Raw genomic sequence first — 18,383 nt, 5'->3', positions numbered from 1 at the left:
TTGTTAGCATGTTGTAATTTCTAGTTGTTGCATGACCTGTTAGCTTCCATTTTGTACTGTAATTGTGTATGTTCAATATCGAATGGAATTTGGAATGATCATTCCGCTGCTCATGAAAATCCTCATGTCTGATTTTCATCACATCTATGTCTCTACATACATGTTTAAGCTTAAGATGACGACCTTGGATGTCAGTTTATTAGTTTGTGGGTTTAATGCTACTAAATATCAAATAAAATATCTCATATTTTATTAAATAATTAAAATATTTGTACAGTATAATTACAAACTATAGGCCTCTACGAGAGTTAGGATATCAACCCCAACACATCTCACCTATGGTAGGGTGGGTAAAATTGTTGACTCAGATGACAACTCATGTTCAGCTTGAGTACTTTAGATTAGGTCCCACTAGTTCAGAATATTCAGTACATGTTGTATGTGTTCGAATAGCTTGACCCCGATAGTGAGGTTTCAACTTATTGAGTATTTTAAATACTCATCCTTTTCTTAAAGTGTTTTTCAGGTAAAGGCAAGACCATACTGGACGCTTGATGAGGAGGTCTGCTGAAGGTGTCATACAGGATGAGAGTCACTTCTGCTCAGTGTCATGTTTTTAAGATCTTTTGAATGTATTTTCATTTTAAACTATTGAATTTAGTAATTTTAAATTTAAATGTTTCATTTTATTAAAGTTTTTTTTTTCTGGGATCCCGAATTAGATCTTACTTTTGTTATTTCTATGTTTTGAAACTTATTATTTTACAATAAAATGTCAACTGCTTTTCGTTTTGAATTTGTATGCATAGTAGTAATGACCTTAGTTAGAGATCTCGAAAAGTTGCATCATTACAAGTTGTCTCATATTATAAGTTTCACATGATATAATGGTCGAACAAAATTTGGAAGAATGTGTTAATTAATACACTTATGAAAGTTTAAGATTTTAATTGATACAACCCTAAAGTTTAAGGATATAAATTGATATTGTTCAGCAACAATGATGATTAAGCCAAAAAAATATGACACTTGGCATTTTTAAAAAGTGTTTAGAAACTAGTAAATACTATTAATTAACTATGACTTTATTGTTTGTTCAGCCCTGCAATTTTGACAATTATCATTTCCATTGTTCATATTAACTGAATTAAATATCCAATATAATTATAACATGGCTCACTTTTCTTCTTTCTCATTAGTATCAAATTGATGGTGGCACTTTAAAAGGCTTATGATTAAGGTCAGGGGAGAACGACTCTCCATTCTTTGTAATAATTAATACAAGCAATTTGATTTATTATTACTATTTTCTAAAGTTTAGGGCATGTGATGTAAAATGATTTGAATTGTTATGGTCTTATGTTTGATGAATATTTTATTTTTCAAATTTATGTTTGTTTTCAACAAATAGGGTTTCACATTTTTTTACTTTTAAAATTTGGTTTGATTTTTGATAGTGTTGGTTAGATTGTGAAAACAAAACAAATACAGTAGATTGTATATGGAAAAATATCTTTTTATTGCTGAGTTTTGAAGAATAAATGTATTTGGTCTCTCATATTTTAAATTGGCCAATTTAATATCTAAATTTTCAAAAATAAGTTTAAAAGATCATGATTAAAAGAAAAATAAGGAAAATTTTTATAAACAAAAAATTTCTAAAACTATTTACATTTTATAGCAAAAAGTTCTAAAAGTATTTGTACTTTTGGAACTTTTTATTATAAAGTGTAGATATTTTAAAATTTATTTTTATATTTAAAAAGACCCCGGGGAGAGGCTTTTTTAAATATAAAAAATATTTAAATATAGATTTATATATTCTTACTTAATTATTAACACCTTATTTGGTAACCATTTTCTTTTTTGTTTTTATTTTTGAAAATTAAGCCTATGAATATTACTTCCACGTCAAAATTTTTTTTTTTATTATTTATTTCTTACCAATAGTTTAAAAAACAAAGCTAAATTTTGAGAATAAAAAAAAGTAACTTTCAAAAAGTGATTTTGTTTTTAGAATTTGGCTAAGAATTCAATTATTGTACTTAAAAAATGAAAATAATTTGTTGAAATAAGTTTAATTTTTTTTAAAAAAAAAAAGAAAAAAAAAAAGAAAGAGGGAGAACAAATAGGAGAGGAACGAGAAAAAAAGAGAGATAAGAAAAAAATGATTTTTCAGAATTTATTTAATTTTTTTATTTAAATTTAATAATCTTCTTTAATAGAGAGACTTTAAAACGGGAAAATTAAAAGGATATTGTCCTTTTAGAAACTATTTACGAAAATATTGTTGTTTTCAAACTATTTGTAAAAATATTGTTGTTTTATTTTTTAAAATAAGTCGAGAGTTGAAAATTCGACTTAGATAGGTCGAATTTTGAATCCTTAACCTTCCTTTCATTCGTACGTCGAACTTTGAACCCTCGATCTTGCCCTTCCTAACATTATTATTGAGTCTGTTTAATTATCATTCCGTAGACATTCCTCTATCAAAAGATTGTATTTCTAAATTTTCATAAGGTCCCATTGGAATTCCTTCCAAAGCTTGTTGAATAATTTTTACTGATTTTGTCATCTCAGCAAGTCTGACTAAATAACGAGCTAATGAATCTTCTTCTTTTTGCCACTGAACTTCCCAATCAAATTCGAGAGCGAGATTATGAGAGAGAGCGAGAGTTTGAGAGCGAGAGCGAGATTTTGAGCGTGAGCGTGAGTGAGAGCAAGAGCGAGAATACCATACAAATTTTCCTTTTTTTTCTTTTTTAATTATTACACATTCCACCTTCTTCTTTCTTTCTCCATTTCTTTTTTTTTTTTAATTTTCTATTTTATAAAAAAAATTTCTTTTTAGTCCTTAAGTTTTGTGTCTAGTTTCTACTTAGTCTATTTATTTTAAAATATTACACATTTAATTTTTAAGTTTTGAGTTTAGTTTCAACTTACTCCTTAGATTTCAAAATGCTACTATTTTATCCTTGACATATGAGTTTTGATTCAATTTGATCCTTATGTTTCAAAATTTATATTTTTACATTCGATTTTTCAATAAATATTTACTTTTCGTCGCCGATTTCAAGCTGGTTGTCGTCGTCGACTTCGAACTTGAGGTTGCTCGGGTTCTTCTTGATGTTGCTCTGGTACCTCTGCAGGCGATTCATAATATAAATATTCATTATGCTTTCCACGACCTTGACCATGTCCATGCACATATGAAGACGAAGGACTAACCTCTGAGTCATAATGTTCTGAACCAAATGCTGGCATCATCATCATCGGACTAACATAATCAGTTTGACTCTACGTCTGCATCATAGAGGGCAACTCTTCCACATTATGTGCAACCTCATCAAACTCATCCTCTTCCTGAACTGGTCCTCTACGTCTAGGAGCTAGTGGAGGAACAATAAGTATATCGTACATATAATGAATTTCCTCTATATAGCTTTGGTTGTCACTACATATAGCAAGAACCTGGTTCGGATCATTCGTAACCTCACCGAGTCTACTGTTGTTCGATCTCTGTGAATTATAAAACAATTAGACAATATTTAAAATAAAATAAAATTAAAAATAATTAGATAATATTCATTCATTTACCAGATGACCCACAGCTGCTCTCAGACGAGTGACGTAGAGCCTTGTGATATTATTATACCAATGAATATATTCTGGAGTGACATCTGTGTCAAACTGTTCAAGAGAAACCCCCAATGCAATAAACCTTGCACGATAGTGCCATCGCACTACCAAATGTGCAACTTTTTCGAACCAATCTCCAGTCCTTAGGTCAATATCATGCAGTACGGGTTCAGTATTACAAGGCGATGGGACATCCTGCTGAAAACCGAATTGTCTCATCACCCTGTCAGGAAGATGCTACTCACCAATGTGAAAACATATGAGAGGACTCATCGTCCTCCATATGTTTTGACCATTCATACAAAAATTAGGCAAAATATGCATAATAATTTTGTACGACTCCCAAATAACCTGAAACACAAAATATTATATTAGAGAATATTAAAGACAAATACAATAAAAATGTGAATAAAATAATCAATTAGGTTTAGTGTAATGTATCTGTTCAGGTTGAAGCAGATCAAACATGTATCTATACTGGTTGACTACATGTGTGGCTGTCCTAGTCACACAAAATTTGTCTCTCCACCTAAATTTTTAAATTGATAATTTAGAATTTAAATTAACTAGATTAGTGATATAAAAATTAAATTGAATTAAAACAACATACCGAGAACCATAGGCTCGTTCAACTAACTGAGCGTTATTAACATGATATAGCTGTGGAGCCATTGTTGGAAATTGCTCCCAAGCCCATAGTTGCAAAAGTATGAGAGGCCCAGCTATCTCTCGAATATCAGGTCTTGTTGCTTTGCATAGTTGTCTATACAACCATGCCAAGCATGCTCCACCCGACGAATACCGCCCCGCATCATGGAGGTTAGCTAACAGTGGCAGGAATATCAAATGAACAAAATGACTTGATTTATCTGAAAACAGACTTCCACCCATCATTTGTAGTATATATGCTCGCGCATATCTTATGACAGTTTCCTCGTCTGCATCATCTGTGAGCTCACGAAATTGTATTCCTAACCATATTAAACTTAAACCTCGATCCTTTAATCTTTTCGGCAGGTGGGGTCGCACCGAGGCACAGTTTCCAAACTTCTAACCAATCATCGTACATCACTCCGGTGACCGGCTCACCGTCAACAGGTAACCCTAACAACACTTCTCTGTCTTGTAGAGTGATAGTGTACTCTCCAACAGACATATGGAATGTATGCATCCCAAGCCTCCATCTCTCGACCAAGGCTGTGATCAGTTGCCAGTCCAACTGAATAAATCATAATCTGGCAACCCCATAAAATCCAGATGTGCGCAATAGTGGTAGTATTCGAGAGTAGAGCGGGATAGTGCGTTGGAAAATTGCCTCTCGACGTCTGCAAGATATTTCTCCAGTAGTACGATCTCGCCATACAACATATGATCAATGAATGGACTGGTCGTACAAAACATCGGGATCAACAGGTCTTGGGTTTAAACCCATGATCTGAAAAAAAAAAATATAGTAAAATTGACTATGATTGAATAGTAGAGAAAAGTGTGAGGGTAAAAAATAATGTAAAACTTTATTGATTACAATAAAAAAAAAATTGAATATACAATAGATTATTATAAAAAAAAATTGAATATACAATAAATTATAATAAAAAAAATTGAATATACAATAAATTATAATAAAAAATTTGAATATACAGTAAAATGAATATATAATAACAAAATTATTTATTTTTCAATCCCTAACTATCTGGAGCCTGTCTTAGTAATGAAGGACACTTCCTTCGATTATGTCCTAACTGGTTACAAAATCCACATCGTTGTCGAGTGGCTGGTTCTGTCCAATCCATCTCGTTGTGATAACGTGAACTTTTCGGTCTACCGGGTTTTCTTAACAACGATGGATCAGGATGTAAGACAGACATATTAGGGTGCATGATCCAGTAATCTTCATGCGGTACAGGTTGAAATTGAGGAGAGTAACATTCAACATACGTTGACAATTTGTAGTAGTCTCAATAAAATCTTCGTAGTTCATGTTAAAATGTGAGCAAACGGCCATAAAATGCGAGCATGGAATGTCGAATGCTTGCCTCTTGTTACATGAACAATACCACTTGGACCTGTTTAGCCTCAATATTTGAACGTTTCCTCCTTTGGCATTGAGACTATGACGTCCAATCTTCACATGAAACACACCTTCATACCGATTGTATGATTGTACATCATGTTTACTAGATCGTGCAGCCCATTTATTTATTTTGTCGTGTGCATACCTGGATTTTTACTCCACTTAGTATTATAAAATATGTTTGAAATAAATTATTAATAAGATATATATAAATAATATTACCGGGTGTATTTATCTTGACACTCTAATGCATCCCTTATTTCATCTCTTCTTTTCTCGAAATAGTTCATGCATTTGAAGAATGTTATCTGAGCAAGAGCATTTATAGGCAACATTCGAGCTCCTTTGAGGACTCCATTTATGCACTCTGATAGATTTGTCGTCATCCACTCATATCTGAATCCTCCATCATGTGCTTGAATCCATTGCTCTAAACTAATGTTGTCAAAAAAACTCAGACAGCTCCGATTTATTCCTTTGATATCTTCAATTACTTTGTTGAACTTTCGAATTTGAAACTGACACCCGGCACGATAAACATAATTTTTCAATGAATTAAATTTATACTTTTTATTGAAGTTGCTGACAATATGTCGTAAGCAGAAACTATGGTGACATTTTGGTCCCATCCAACCATTTACTGGGTTGTTCACTGTTGCAATTATACCAGCATGTCGATATGAAATTAAACACACCTCTTCGTGTGTTACAATTTCTCTCAGGTGTTTCAGGAACCATCCCCATGAGTCTGCGGACTGTTCATCAGCAACGACAAACACAAGTGGAAGTAGATGGCCATTCGAGTTAACTGATGTAGCAATCAATAGTTTTCCTCTATATTTGCCATACAAGTGTGTACCATCTATCTGAATGATCTGCTGACATTTATTAAAAGCTTCTATACAAGGAACAAATGCCCAAAATACAGAAGTGACAACGTTCACCATTTTTTCCTGTTATTTGTTATCTGACAACAATTACAAAAAATTAAAACAAAAACTAGAATCTATAATAATAATAATAATATGAAAAAAAAAATAAAATTTATAATTATTCTTAAAAAATAAAAATTTAGTAGAGTAACGAACCAATATAGTTGTGTGAGAATAATTTGTATTAAATGAAATACAAGAAGAGAAATGGAAATGGAAATGGGAGGAGAGGAAGATGATTTCGAAGGCTTATTTTCGAAGGCAGTGAGGGGGCAGTGAGCTATGAAAGGGCAGTGAGCAAATCAAGGGGAGAGGAGTGAGCAAAATTAAGGGCAGTGAGTCTTCAAAAATTATCGAGGGAGTGATTGAGGAAAAATGAAGAGGATGATGGTTTAAAAGGATGTAGGTCGAGTGTTGAACACTCGACCCATGGGTTTAAGGTGGTTGAAAAGGCATTAAGGCTATGGTAGAGGGACATGAATGCGTCAATGAATGCATGGAATCGGAGCAGGGGAATCGGATAACGTCAATGCACATAGGGAATCGTGCAGGGGAATTGGAGCAGGGACAACTTGGTGATATATATGCACTTTTTCAGACTTATGGAAAGTAAATAAAGTGAAGATGATTTCCATGTGGCAGACCACGTCAGCTGACTGGTTGACCGTTTAATCCATGTGGTAGACGCAATCTCGCTCTCGCTCAAAATCTCGCTTTCTCAATCTCGCTCTCGTTCACAATCTCGCTTTTGCTCACAATCTCGCTCTCTCCTACAATCTCGCTCTCTCAATCTCGCTCTCTCTTACAATTTCGCTCTTTCAATCTCGTTCTCTCCTACAATCTCGCTTTCAATCTCGCTCTCTCCTACAATCTCGCTTTTCATCTCGCTCTCTCTTCTACAATCTTGCTTTCAAACTCGCTCTCTCCTAGAATCTCGCTTTCTCCTACAATCTCGCTCTCTCTTACAATCTGCTTCACCCACTTATCTTCCTTGTCGAGGGTTGAAGTTTCGACTTATGTATGCCAGAACTTCAACCTTCGACAACCTAATATACAAAATTAGCAAGATTCCCTTCTAGAGCGAGATCCTCATCACAAAATTAGCGAGATTTCCTTTTCCTTGTCGAGGGTTGAAATTTCGACTTATGTATGTCGAAACTTCAACCCGCGACAACCCTAATTTATGTATTGTTTCCATGTTTTTTTTTGTTTGTCGAGTTCTCAACGTTCGACCTCTACATTAGTCGAAACCTCAACCCTCGACTTCTAGCCTCGAAATCCCAAAACAACAATATTTCTCTAATAAGTTTCAAAACAACAATATTTCTCTAATAAGTTTTGAAAACAACAATATTAATATTAAAGGTTCCTTTAAAACTTATTCTTGAAAACTTAGGGACTAATAAATTAATCAATTTAAAACATGAGGGACTAAATATACCTATTTTTCAAAATTAAGAGACAAAATGTATTTTTCCCTACTCTATACCAATAGAGATATATAATTGTTCTTATTTCTATTCTATATTTATTTCCCTTGGTTAATTGCATTTTTAGCCGTTCAAATTAAGTTATACCTGTAATGTACCCAACACAATCCAAACCTATGCTCAAATATATCAAGAGATACGTCAATATATTATTATTATTATTATTATTATTATTATTATTATTATTTTAAAATATTTCCTTATTCAGTAAATATATTATTATTATTATTATTATATTTCAAAAAAAAAAAGAGACATACGTCATGAAAGCTCCATACAAGTAATTGTATGAAACTGATTTATTAATAGCTTTAGATGCATATGGCAGGCATTTGACGATGCACCTTCATGTTATTTTTTTGAGGGTAAGAGAACAATTTATGTGTTAGCTTCATTACAGAAAATCGTCTCAACTCCGTTCTTTATCATTAAGAACAACTCAACGTATCTCTATATTGATAGTAAATTTCCGTAACTTTGTTTTTTATTTCATTTAAAAGATCTCATTCTACTGAAATAGTTGTCCAGATCACATATATACCATCATATCTGTCCGAACTGACTTTAAAAAAGGGGTATCATTTCGCTTTCCTTTTAGTTCAACATGATTTTTTTAGTAGAAAGTATATTCGATCGTAAATCAATTCATGATGTATGTCTAGTAAACACTTGGTATATATACTAGAATATATATAAATTCTTAATTAAGATGTATAAAGGAAGCACCCTAGATCTAATATTCTCTCTGTTTTTTTTTTTTTTTTACAACACAAAGGTCGAATAAATCTACATTAATTATTTGTTACATGACAACAACCAAATTGATAGCAGGAATTACAAATATAATAATGTATTATTAAAAATCAAAAGTTGCCATTCCAAGGAGCATCTTCTCTTGGGCCTTTAGGTGGAGGAGGAGCAATCGTATAGTTTTGTGCCTCTCCATATTTCATTCCTGAGATGATGATGTAAAAAATGAAGAACCAAAATAAAGAAGGAAAGGAGGATATGATTATATGAATTAATAACAACATAATGGAAGACAATCTAAACATACAATATTTGAGCCTTTTTCTCAGCTCTTCTTCTTCAATTACTTGCTCACAATGAAATATTTAGGCTAAAGTTCTATTTTTGTTCCTATAATTCTTGAGTGTTTAAATAAAAATGAGTTTTTTTAAAAACATTTTTTTATTAAGTCAATCTAAATAAAAAAATCTGTTTATAATCTATTAGCATTTTTAGTATAAATTTTAGAAATATATTCACATATTATATATTTTGGATGAAAATTATTATTATTATTATTATTATTATTATTATTATTATTATTATTGAACTAATTTTGATAAAAATTGACTAAAATTGCACATTTAAAAGTATAAGAACTAAAATTGAACATACATCAGGGTTTACGAACTAAAATGATAATTTAACCGAACATTTACTGTACCATCAGACTGAGTACGAGTGTCTTTAGCAGCTAATACATGCATATTATCCAATATATATATATATTTACAGCCCGTTTGATTATTATTTGATTTTTTTTTATTTTTTTTAACTTTTAAATTAAATCTATTTCATCCATATTTTTTTACAATGATTTGTATTTTTCTTAATTACAATAGTAGAATTCTTAGCCAATTTTAAAAAACAAAAACAATTTTTTGGAAGTAATTTTTTTAGTTCTCAAAATTCGACTTTGTTTTTAAAATTACCGGTGAAAAGTAGATATAACAGAGGAAGAAACTTGGAGGTAGAAGTAGTGTCTATACCGTTAATTTTCAAAATAAAAAAAAATGGTTATCAAACGGGATCTAAATATTTTATTTTTAAAATTGAAACATCAGTTGAGTTTCATTGATAATAACATAGTACAAACGAGAGCTAGAGAAAAGCCTTTCAATTGATAAAAAAATACTAGAATGAGTTTTTAAGTGCTTAAAAGTTCATTCTACGAAGTATTTAAAAAACTATTTCAAACAATACGTTAGACAATTATAAGGTAAATAATACAAAATAAGTCGTATACCATGAATATTTGGAATGGGATTATGCAATCTCCTTGCATGAACATTGGAAGCTAAGATGAGTGTGACAACCAACAAGAATTTCCAAACAATTGAAGCAATATTGGATGCCATTTTATGTGAAATAAATATTTGTTTGAGATGTGATTTTAATTTTGGAGTGCATTTGTTTGAGCTCTCCACAACTTTATTTATATGCATGAGCCAAGCCGCGTACATATAAGGTCAATTCAAAAGAAACGAGAAAATTCAAATAAGGCTAAGTAAAAGGCTAGGGCTTTGGTCCACTTGAATTATTTGACTTTTTTTTTTTCTCCCACTTAAAATAAGAACTCTTTAGTTTCTTTATTAAAAAAAAAAAAAAAAAAAGAGAGAGAGAGAGAGAAAATCTACCAACCAAATATCAAAATATTTATCCCTAATTTTTTCTATTAGGTATATATTTGAAAAGTTGGAGACTAAGAATTATTTTACTCATTAAAGTTTATTCACAAAATAGAAAAATTATTTCAAATGGTAAAATATTGAAAATATTTACAAAATATAGCAGCATTTTAGACAATCATTGACAGACACTGATATTCTATCGGTGTTTATCAACGTCTATCATTGATAGTTTTAAAATTTTGCTATATTTTATAAAAATTTTAATTCATTTTTCTATATTTAAAAACAATCCCACCAAATATTGTGATTCCTTGAAAAAGAATTAGTTGCTATATTCTTTGAAACTTTTGGTTGGAAGGGAATAGGAGGACTTTTAAACAACATTTGAAAAGATTTTCGGGTCGTGACTAATATTTCACGTTATGAGATGCTGCTATTAAAATATTTCTTATAACTTCTTTTATCTTTTGGTTGTATGTTTCTCACATATGCCATTCAATAAAGAATCATCTTTAGAAAATCGATTATTATAATTTTTGTTAAAGATAAGTAGTCACTATTCTTATGATTTCGAGTAAGGTGAATGTCTGAAATTTTGACAATTTAATTGAAAAATATAATAATGTTTCTTAATTAGCTAAATTATGTTTATGAATCGAAGTTGAGAAGATAGTAATGTTTTAAAATATATGATGTATTTATGGAAATTTTTCACTATTGTAAAGTCATAATAATATGTAAATTAATTAAGTAGAATCAACTCTTTCAATAATAATAATAATAATAATAAGTAGAATCAAATTAATGAAATAGTCGTATGACAAAATATATATATATACATATATACATATAGAGAGAGAGAGAGAGAGAGAGAGTGGGTAACTATAAAGAGTTCAGATTTTGTAATTGGCTTGTTGCATTATTGAATTAGAGGAGTTTTAAGTGTGGACGCATATATCACTCTTTCAAAATTAAACCCTTCTTAATTTAGTACATATAACACTTTGAATATATTTGGATTACGACCCCTTTTTTTTGGGGGGGTTCATTTCTTGAAGCACTACAACTTTGACGATTTGTTGTCTTTTTGAAATAAAGTCCAAGAAAACAAAAGGTTTTCATACTTATTTTATTTTTAGATGGATTAAGATCTATGAAGCACATATACTTTTTTTGAGGTAAAGAATCCGTATCAGACACATATAAGATATTGATATTTTCAGATACTTCTCATATATGTATCTGATATACGATTTGACTTATCTATTTTTTACGCTGATATTTTTTAAAGAAAATAAATAAGCAACTCATCTAATTTTTCCAATTTGAAACTAAGCAACCTATTTTAAAAAGCTCATTACTCGAGTCTAAAACTAAAAGGAAAAAAAAAAATAAAAGGTCAAACCCTAGAATTATCTAATCTTCATCTTCACATTTAAGTCCCTACAAAGTCCATTAAAATATAACCCACTTGAATATCTTCAACAATTCAACGAATAAGTTTTTCGTTTATCTTCATATTTCTCTATTTAATCTTCTTCTTCTTTTCTGATCAATACAAGTCACTTTTTTATAGCATTTTCTCGACTATTTCATATCATCTTAGATATTGCTTTTTGTAGTCTTTCAGTATTTGTATTGTATTTTGTACTACAATCCTTAATTTGTATGCTAAAGTTATCTATATCCTAGACTTTTCTTAAGAAAAAAAAAACGTATCGATATCCTAGTTATTTAGAAATTGACGTATCGTCGTATCCTATCGTATCCATATCTCGTATCTGTATCCGTGTCTGTGTTTCATAGATTAAGGTAAACTTAATATTATATCATCTCTGTAGCAACTAACATCAAAATTTGGAATTTTTGAAAAATTCTATTAATGGTGAGAGCTTTATGCTTTGTCCATTAATCTAATTGATGCTAATGGAGATAGAGAGAGTATTTTATAATTATTATTTTTATAATTCAATTATAATGATGCAACGCCTCGAGTTTAGGAGAGGGACATGAATGAACCATGATCACATTTGAATGAGAAAGATCCTGATGACATGAAAGTATGGTCAAGAAGGACTTGAAAGAATTGAAAGTCACTGCCTATACCAACAAGATGCACATTTTTTTTTCATTGGCTAAACCATAAGAACTCTAAAATTAACCATACTTAGTGGGGAAAATCTTCACTCATAGAAGTAGTTCAAGAAAAGCAAGGATGACATAGTGTAAGAGGTGCAAAGGAATGTTGGGGTAATTAGATGCCAAATCGAGATTGCAAAAATTGAAAATTTTAGAAGTTTTTTTTCCATCATAATTTTTTTAGAAGTTTGGACAACGAGATTCGACCTTACGACATGGATGGATCACTATAATTATATTAACTATATATTGTAGGACATATCTTATAATTATTATAAATATGTCTAATTAGGTGTAATGTAGACGCCCATTATTAGTGTCCATTGATCATGTGTCACTTATCTATTACCCCATGTGTTGTTCATGTGTCTCAAGATTACATAGTATTAGTGTCCATGTAATCCACCTTCTACTTGCCAAATTGCCTATAAATAATAACATTTAGTGGGTTTGTAAGACACACATTTATTGATGATCAATCCAAAAAGATTGGAGAAAGTGGAGAAATTCCTCTTTTCTTGTTTTATTTATTTTATTATATATTATTATTATATCATAATTATTTTAATATTATATTTTATTGGTATCCGTGTTCCCTTTGTGCTTTTCAAGTTCACAACACGTTATCAGCACGAGCTCCTATCGTTTTCCTCACTAAAGGTAGGTCATAAAGGTATGTTAATTTTTTTCCTCTTCATTATAATTAATAAATTTAGTGTTATTTTTCATATTTAATATCTATTAAATTTTTAATATAAATACAATATTTTATGATAGTGTTGCCTTGTCAAATCTCACAAAATTAGAATTTGTCGCCCTTAATATTAACGACAATATTATTTGTCATAGGTGTTTGATGTCGAAATCCACTTGGATGTTATGAATCTTGGAGAGACTAATAAAGAAGAAAATACGACATCTAGTCCGGACAAAGCAAAAGTTATGATTTTCCTTCGTTATCATCTCCACAAGAGACTGAAAATAGAGTATTTTACAATAAAAAATCCCCGTATCTTGTAGAAAATTTGAAAGAGAGGTAAAATTATATATATAAAAAAAATTATTCTTCTTAAAGCTCGTTATGAGTGGATGCACCTGAGGCTACAAGATTTCAAATTAATAAGTGATTACAACTTCGCATTATTTAAAATAAGCTCAAATTGTTGTTATGTGGAGAGAAAGTTACTGATCTTGATATGTTAGAAAAGACAATTTTTACATTTCATGTCTTGAATATGTTCCTACAGCAGCAATATCAAGAGAAAGATTTTAAAAAGATTTTAAACAATATTCTAACTAATTTCATGTCTTCTCGTGGCCAAACAAAATGACAAATTATTGATGAAAAATCATGAAACTTGATCAATCGGAATGACACCATTCTCTGAAGTGAATATTGTGAATTTTAATAATAATTGTGATCGAGGTCGTGACTATGGTAGAGGAAGAAATAATTATTATTTTGTGGTGGTCGTTTTAATCATTCAAATTTCAAAAGAACTACACAAAATGATGATCAAAAGAAAAATCTCTATAAGATAAGAGTTCAAAAAGTGTTGAATATAAATACTTCCGATGCAAAATGACTGGGCATTGGTCACATACCTATTATACATCAAAACACTTAGTTGATCTCTGTCAAGCATTCTTGAAGGAAAAAGAGAAAAATGTAGAAGCAAATTTTACATACCAGAATAATGACATATTTGACACATCTCCCATGACAAATTTGGATGTGGCGGACTTCTTTGAATCTCTTGAAAAGAAAATCGATGGAATTGATGGAACATCAAGTGTTTCCTTTGACTTTGAAAATATCTAGACTTAATGTTGTTTTTTGTTTTTAATCCATCTCCATGTTTCTTTTTCCTCTTAGTAGATGTTAACCTTTATATATTCCAAATGTTGTTTTTCTCATTATAATTATTTTCTTAATGAAGAAACCTAGATCATTTTCATATATTGGGTGACTAAAAAATGAGTAAAGAATATCTATGTCTAGCAGACAGTAGAACTATATATACAATACTTAAAAGTAGAAAATATTTTCCCAACTGACAATGCTAGAAGCAGAAGTCAATACAATATCAGGTTTTACAAAACCTAATTGAATATTATTTTACCTAGAAGAACAAAATTTTACAATTGACAATGCATTGTTCTCTATTCAATTAAAGAGAAATCTAATTAGTTTTAAAGATATACGTTGCAATATTTATCATATTGAGATTGGTAGAAAGAATAATATGGAGTACTTTTATATCATATCTAATGTCTCATGTGAAAAAAGTATACTTGAAGAGTTGCCTGCTTTATCTTCTAGATTATATTATATTCATATACAAGTAATTGAAGCATATGCAACAATGAACTTGAAGTTCATGAATCCAGATATATTTATAATTTTGCATGACAGATTAGGTCATCATGATGAAAAGAATTATTGAGAATTCAAATGGACATCCACTGAAATGTCAAAAGATTCTTCAATCTAATGAATTATCATGTGATGCTTAAGGCAAAATAATCATTAGACTATCACTAGTTAATGTGGGGATTGAATCACCTGCATTTTTAGAACGAATTTATGGTGATATATGTGGACCTATTAACCCGCAAAATGGACCTTTTAGATATTTTATAGTATTAATAGGCTGATTTAGCATATGGTCACACATGTGCTTATTATCAAGTTGAAATCTTGCAGTTGCAAGATTACTTGTTCAAATAATTAAGTTAAGAGTACAATTTCCTGATTATACAATTAAGATGATTCGTTTTTATAATGCTGGTGAATTTACAACCCAAACTTTTGATAATTATTGTATATCAATTGAGATAAGTGTTGAACATCTTGTAGCACATGTTCCAAAATGATTTAGCAAAATCATTCATACAACGCTTGTAGTTAATTGCTAGACTATTGCTTATGAGAGCTAAGCTTTCTACATCTGTATCAGGACATGCTATTTTGCATGCAACGTAATTTGTATGCATTAGATAAATAGCTTATCATAAGTACTCACCATTACAGTTAGCTATGCCCATGAGCCAAATATTTCCCATATGAGAATTTCTGGATATGTAGTATATGTTCTAAATGCTTCACGACAACTTACTAAGATGGATCCTCAAATGAGATTAGGAATATATATTGGATATGATTCCTCATCAATTATTAAATATCTTGAACCCCTGACGGGTGATGTATTTTCTACACGATTTATTGATTGTCATTTTAATGAAACAAATTTTCCAACATTAGGGGGAGGAATTAAGAAATCGGAAAAACAACGGACCCTTACAATGATCGGACCAAAGTTAATTGCAATTAATCTAATGGTAAAACTCGGAAAACATCTTTTATACAAAACCAATTTTCAATAACATGTATCATACATGTACACAAAATTGAACCCACCAATTCTATTCTAATTTTCAATCTAAACCAAAATTCAAAGCAATAACCTAGCTCTATCACCAATTAAAGGGATTAGATCCCACAATGGAAGTGCATGAACGATTTTGTTTCGATTTTGGAAGATAAAATTATAGACAATTAAAAATTAAAACACACGTAAACATGCTATGATTAATTTAAGGTTAAACATACAATTGAGTTAAAGAACATATTAACTTTGAAGAACCATACTTCAAGCTTCTCTGGAATCGTGTGCCGTGTGAAACGTAGATCATCGCCGTTCTTAACCGAGAAATCCTTCTTCTTTCCCACTGAATAGATCTCACGAGTAGTGACGCCTTCATAGTGTCTTCTCTGTTATGTCTTTGGTAAGGAGTTGGTTTGTGACAACCCCTTTTGAAAGAGAAGAGTTTTTTTTTTTTTTTTTTTTTTTTTTTTTTTTTTAAAAAAAAAAAAAAGTTTTGATGAACTTTTTGACTGAGAACACCTTTTCTATGAAGATTTTGAGAGAGATATGGATTGGGAGTTAGGTGGGGGAATTAGAACATATATATACAATAAGCAACTCTTGAAAAAACAAATTCCCATTCCCTTGATACATAAAGTGGAAGAATAACTTCCACTTTCTTTTATTTAATTAAATTAAAAAAAATTAATTTAACTAAATTAATTATTTATTAAAATAAAATAAAATTTATTTATTTAAATTAAACAATTTACTAATGAAATTAATTAATTGATTTTTCTTTTAATTAAATATATCATATTTAATTACATGTATATTTAAAACATATTGAAATGTACATTTCTCATAGGCTTGACAATACATTTTCTCAAAGAATAATAAATAAAACAGATAAAATTTTTATTTAATTTAAATAATGCTTAAATAAGCAAAGGTGAGAAAACCTAAAAAAAAATACCGTTTGGGTTACCACTAACCCAACTTTAAAATGAATAACAATTAAATAAATCAATAAATAAAATCAATGAATATTTCATAAGATTCTAAAATGCCTACCTAAGTGCGAAAGCAGTAAATCGTCCAAATGTCCAGGTCACGGATCTCTCTTGTCATGCGTCGGTCTATTGTTACCCTTACCTGAAAAACATGAAAAGAAAAGGATGAGTATAAAAGTATACTCAGTAAGCGGCCCACTACTGGGCCCACTCAGTGATCAGTTAATCTTTTCATTGGACAAAAGTGCACAAGGTCATAAATCATGCCAAGGTCACCCAACATTTCACAGTTTATCCATCCATCAAACTTTGCAATAAAATACAACATCTGACCAGCATGCATATCAAAATATTTTATTCCAACTTAGGAACCAATACGTAACACATGCTTGGGTTCAAGGGCAAACTGGTAGTAAACCACTTACCTAGGGATATCGAACTGTCCCAAAACGAACATTCACTCTGCTTGGAAACTTCCTTCACCACCACAAGTTCCTGAAACCAACCACAAAATTCCATGGATAATTTAGCTTTGGCCCAAGAATACTAAATGAGATAGGCTGTCAAAAGGAACGAAAACTTAACCCCCAAACAGAAAGATCGGACGAAACAACCGAGATTCGACGGCAACTAGAACTAGCCGCGCCAAGACTGACGGATAAGACTTGGGCTTAGGCCAGCGGCTGGCGGACGGGGAGGACATTGGCCCGGGGAGAAGGATGTGGCTTCGATTCGTCGATCGCTACTTCGGGTCGACGGACAGGTCTGGGCGCAGCTGGTCTCGATCGACGGTGGCTTCAGGTCGACGGACAGGTCTAGGCACAGCTGGGGTTCACCACGGAACAAACGAAAGCGGACAGGAAAGAACGGTTGCTGGCAAACGCGGTCTCGGTCGACGGCGAAGATGACAGTGGCGCGACTGGGAGAAGAAGGAGAATGGTTTTCCTTTTTCTTTTCTCTTTTTTTTTTCTACTGCACGCTTATCGAGGACTCTATTTAAAAGAAATACCAAACCCTTAAACGTACCTCTTTTTAGGAAAAGTAAAACAACCAAAAGTAAATAGATATAAATAAATAAATAGATATATAACCCTCAACTCCTTTTCCCAAAAATAAATAAATAAATAAATAAAAAATCCAACCACTAATATAATATTTAAAAATCCTAAACTTTGGCCTTTAAATAAAAGAAACGATCAATTGCACTAAATAATTTAAATCTTACTTAGATTTCAGGGTATTACACTTTGTTTACCCGTTGTGAACTTGCTGAAGAACTTAATGGACCTACAGATTTAAAACTCCAAT

General features: G+C 30.9%; 2 long non-coding RNA genes across 2 annotated transcripts; both read right to left on the bottom strand.

The window, feature by feature from the left end:
• Nucleotides 1-8,847: 8,847 nt before the first annotated feature.
• On the bottom strand, nucleotides 8,848-10,317 carry LOC150038669 (uncharacterized). Its single transcript, XR_016528374.1, has 2 exons — nucleotides 10,171-10,317; nucleotides 8,848-9,090 (listed from the first exon to the last, which is right to left on the bottom strand). It is a non-coding gene; the product is annotated as an uncharacterized LOC150038669 (long non-coding RNA).
• A 5,936-nt stretch (nucleotides 10,318-16,253) lies between these two features.
• Nucleotides 16,254-18,036, bottom strand: LOC120067333 (uncharacterized). Its single transcript, XR_005478972.2, has 3 exons — nucleotides 17,661-18,036; nucleotides 17,501-17,570; nucleotides 16,254-17,217 (listed from the first exon to the last, which is right to left on the bottom strand). It is a non-coding gene; the product is annotated as an uncharacterized LOC120067333 (long non-coding RNA).
• Between the last annotated feature and the right edge of the window lie 347 nt (nucleotides 18,037-18,383).

The sequence above is a fragment of the Benincasa hispida genome, chromosome 1, assembly GCF_027475165.1.
Source record: "Benincasa hispida cultivar pf3 chromosome 1, pf3_genome.v1.1, whole genome shotgun sequence".
In the NCBI taxonomy this organism is placed as follows: Eukaryota; Viridiplantae; Streptophyta; class Magnoliopsida; order Cucurbitales; family Cucurbitaceae; genus Benincasa; species Benincasa hispida.
This window is presented reverse-complemented; position numbering and strand designations above follow the sequence as displayed.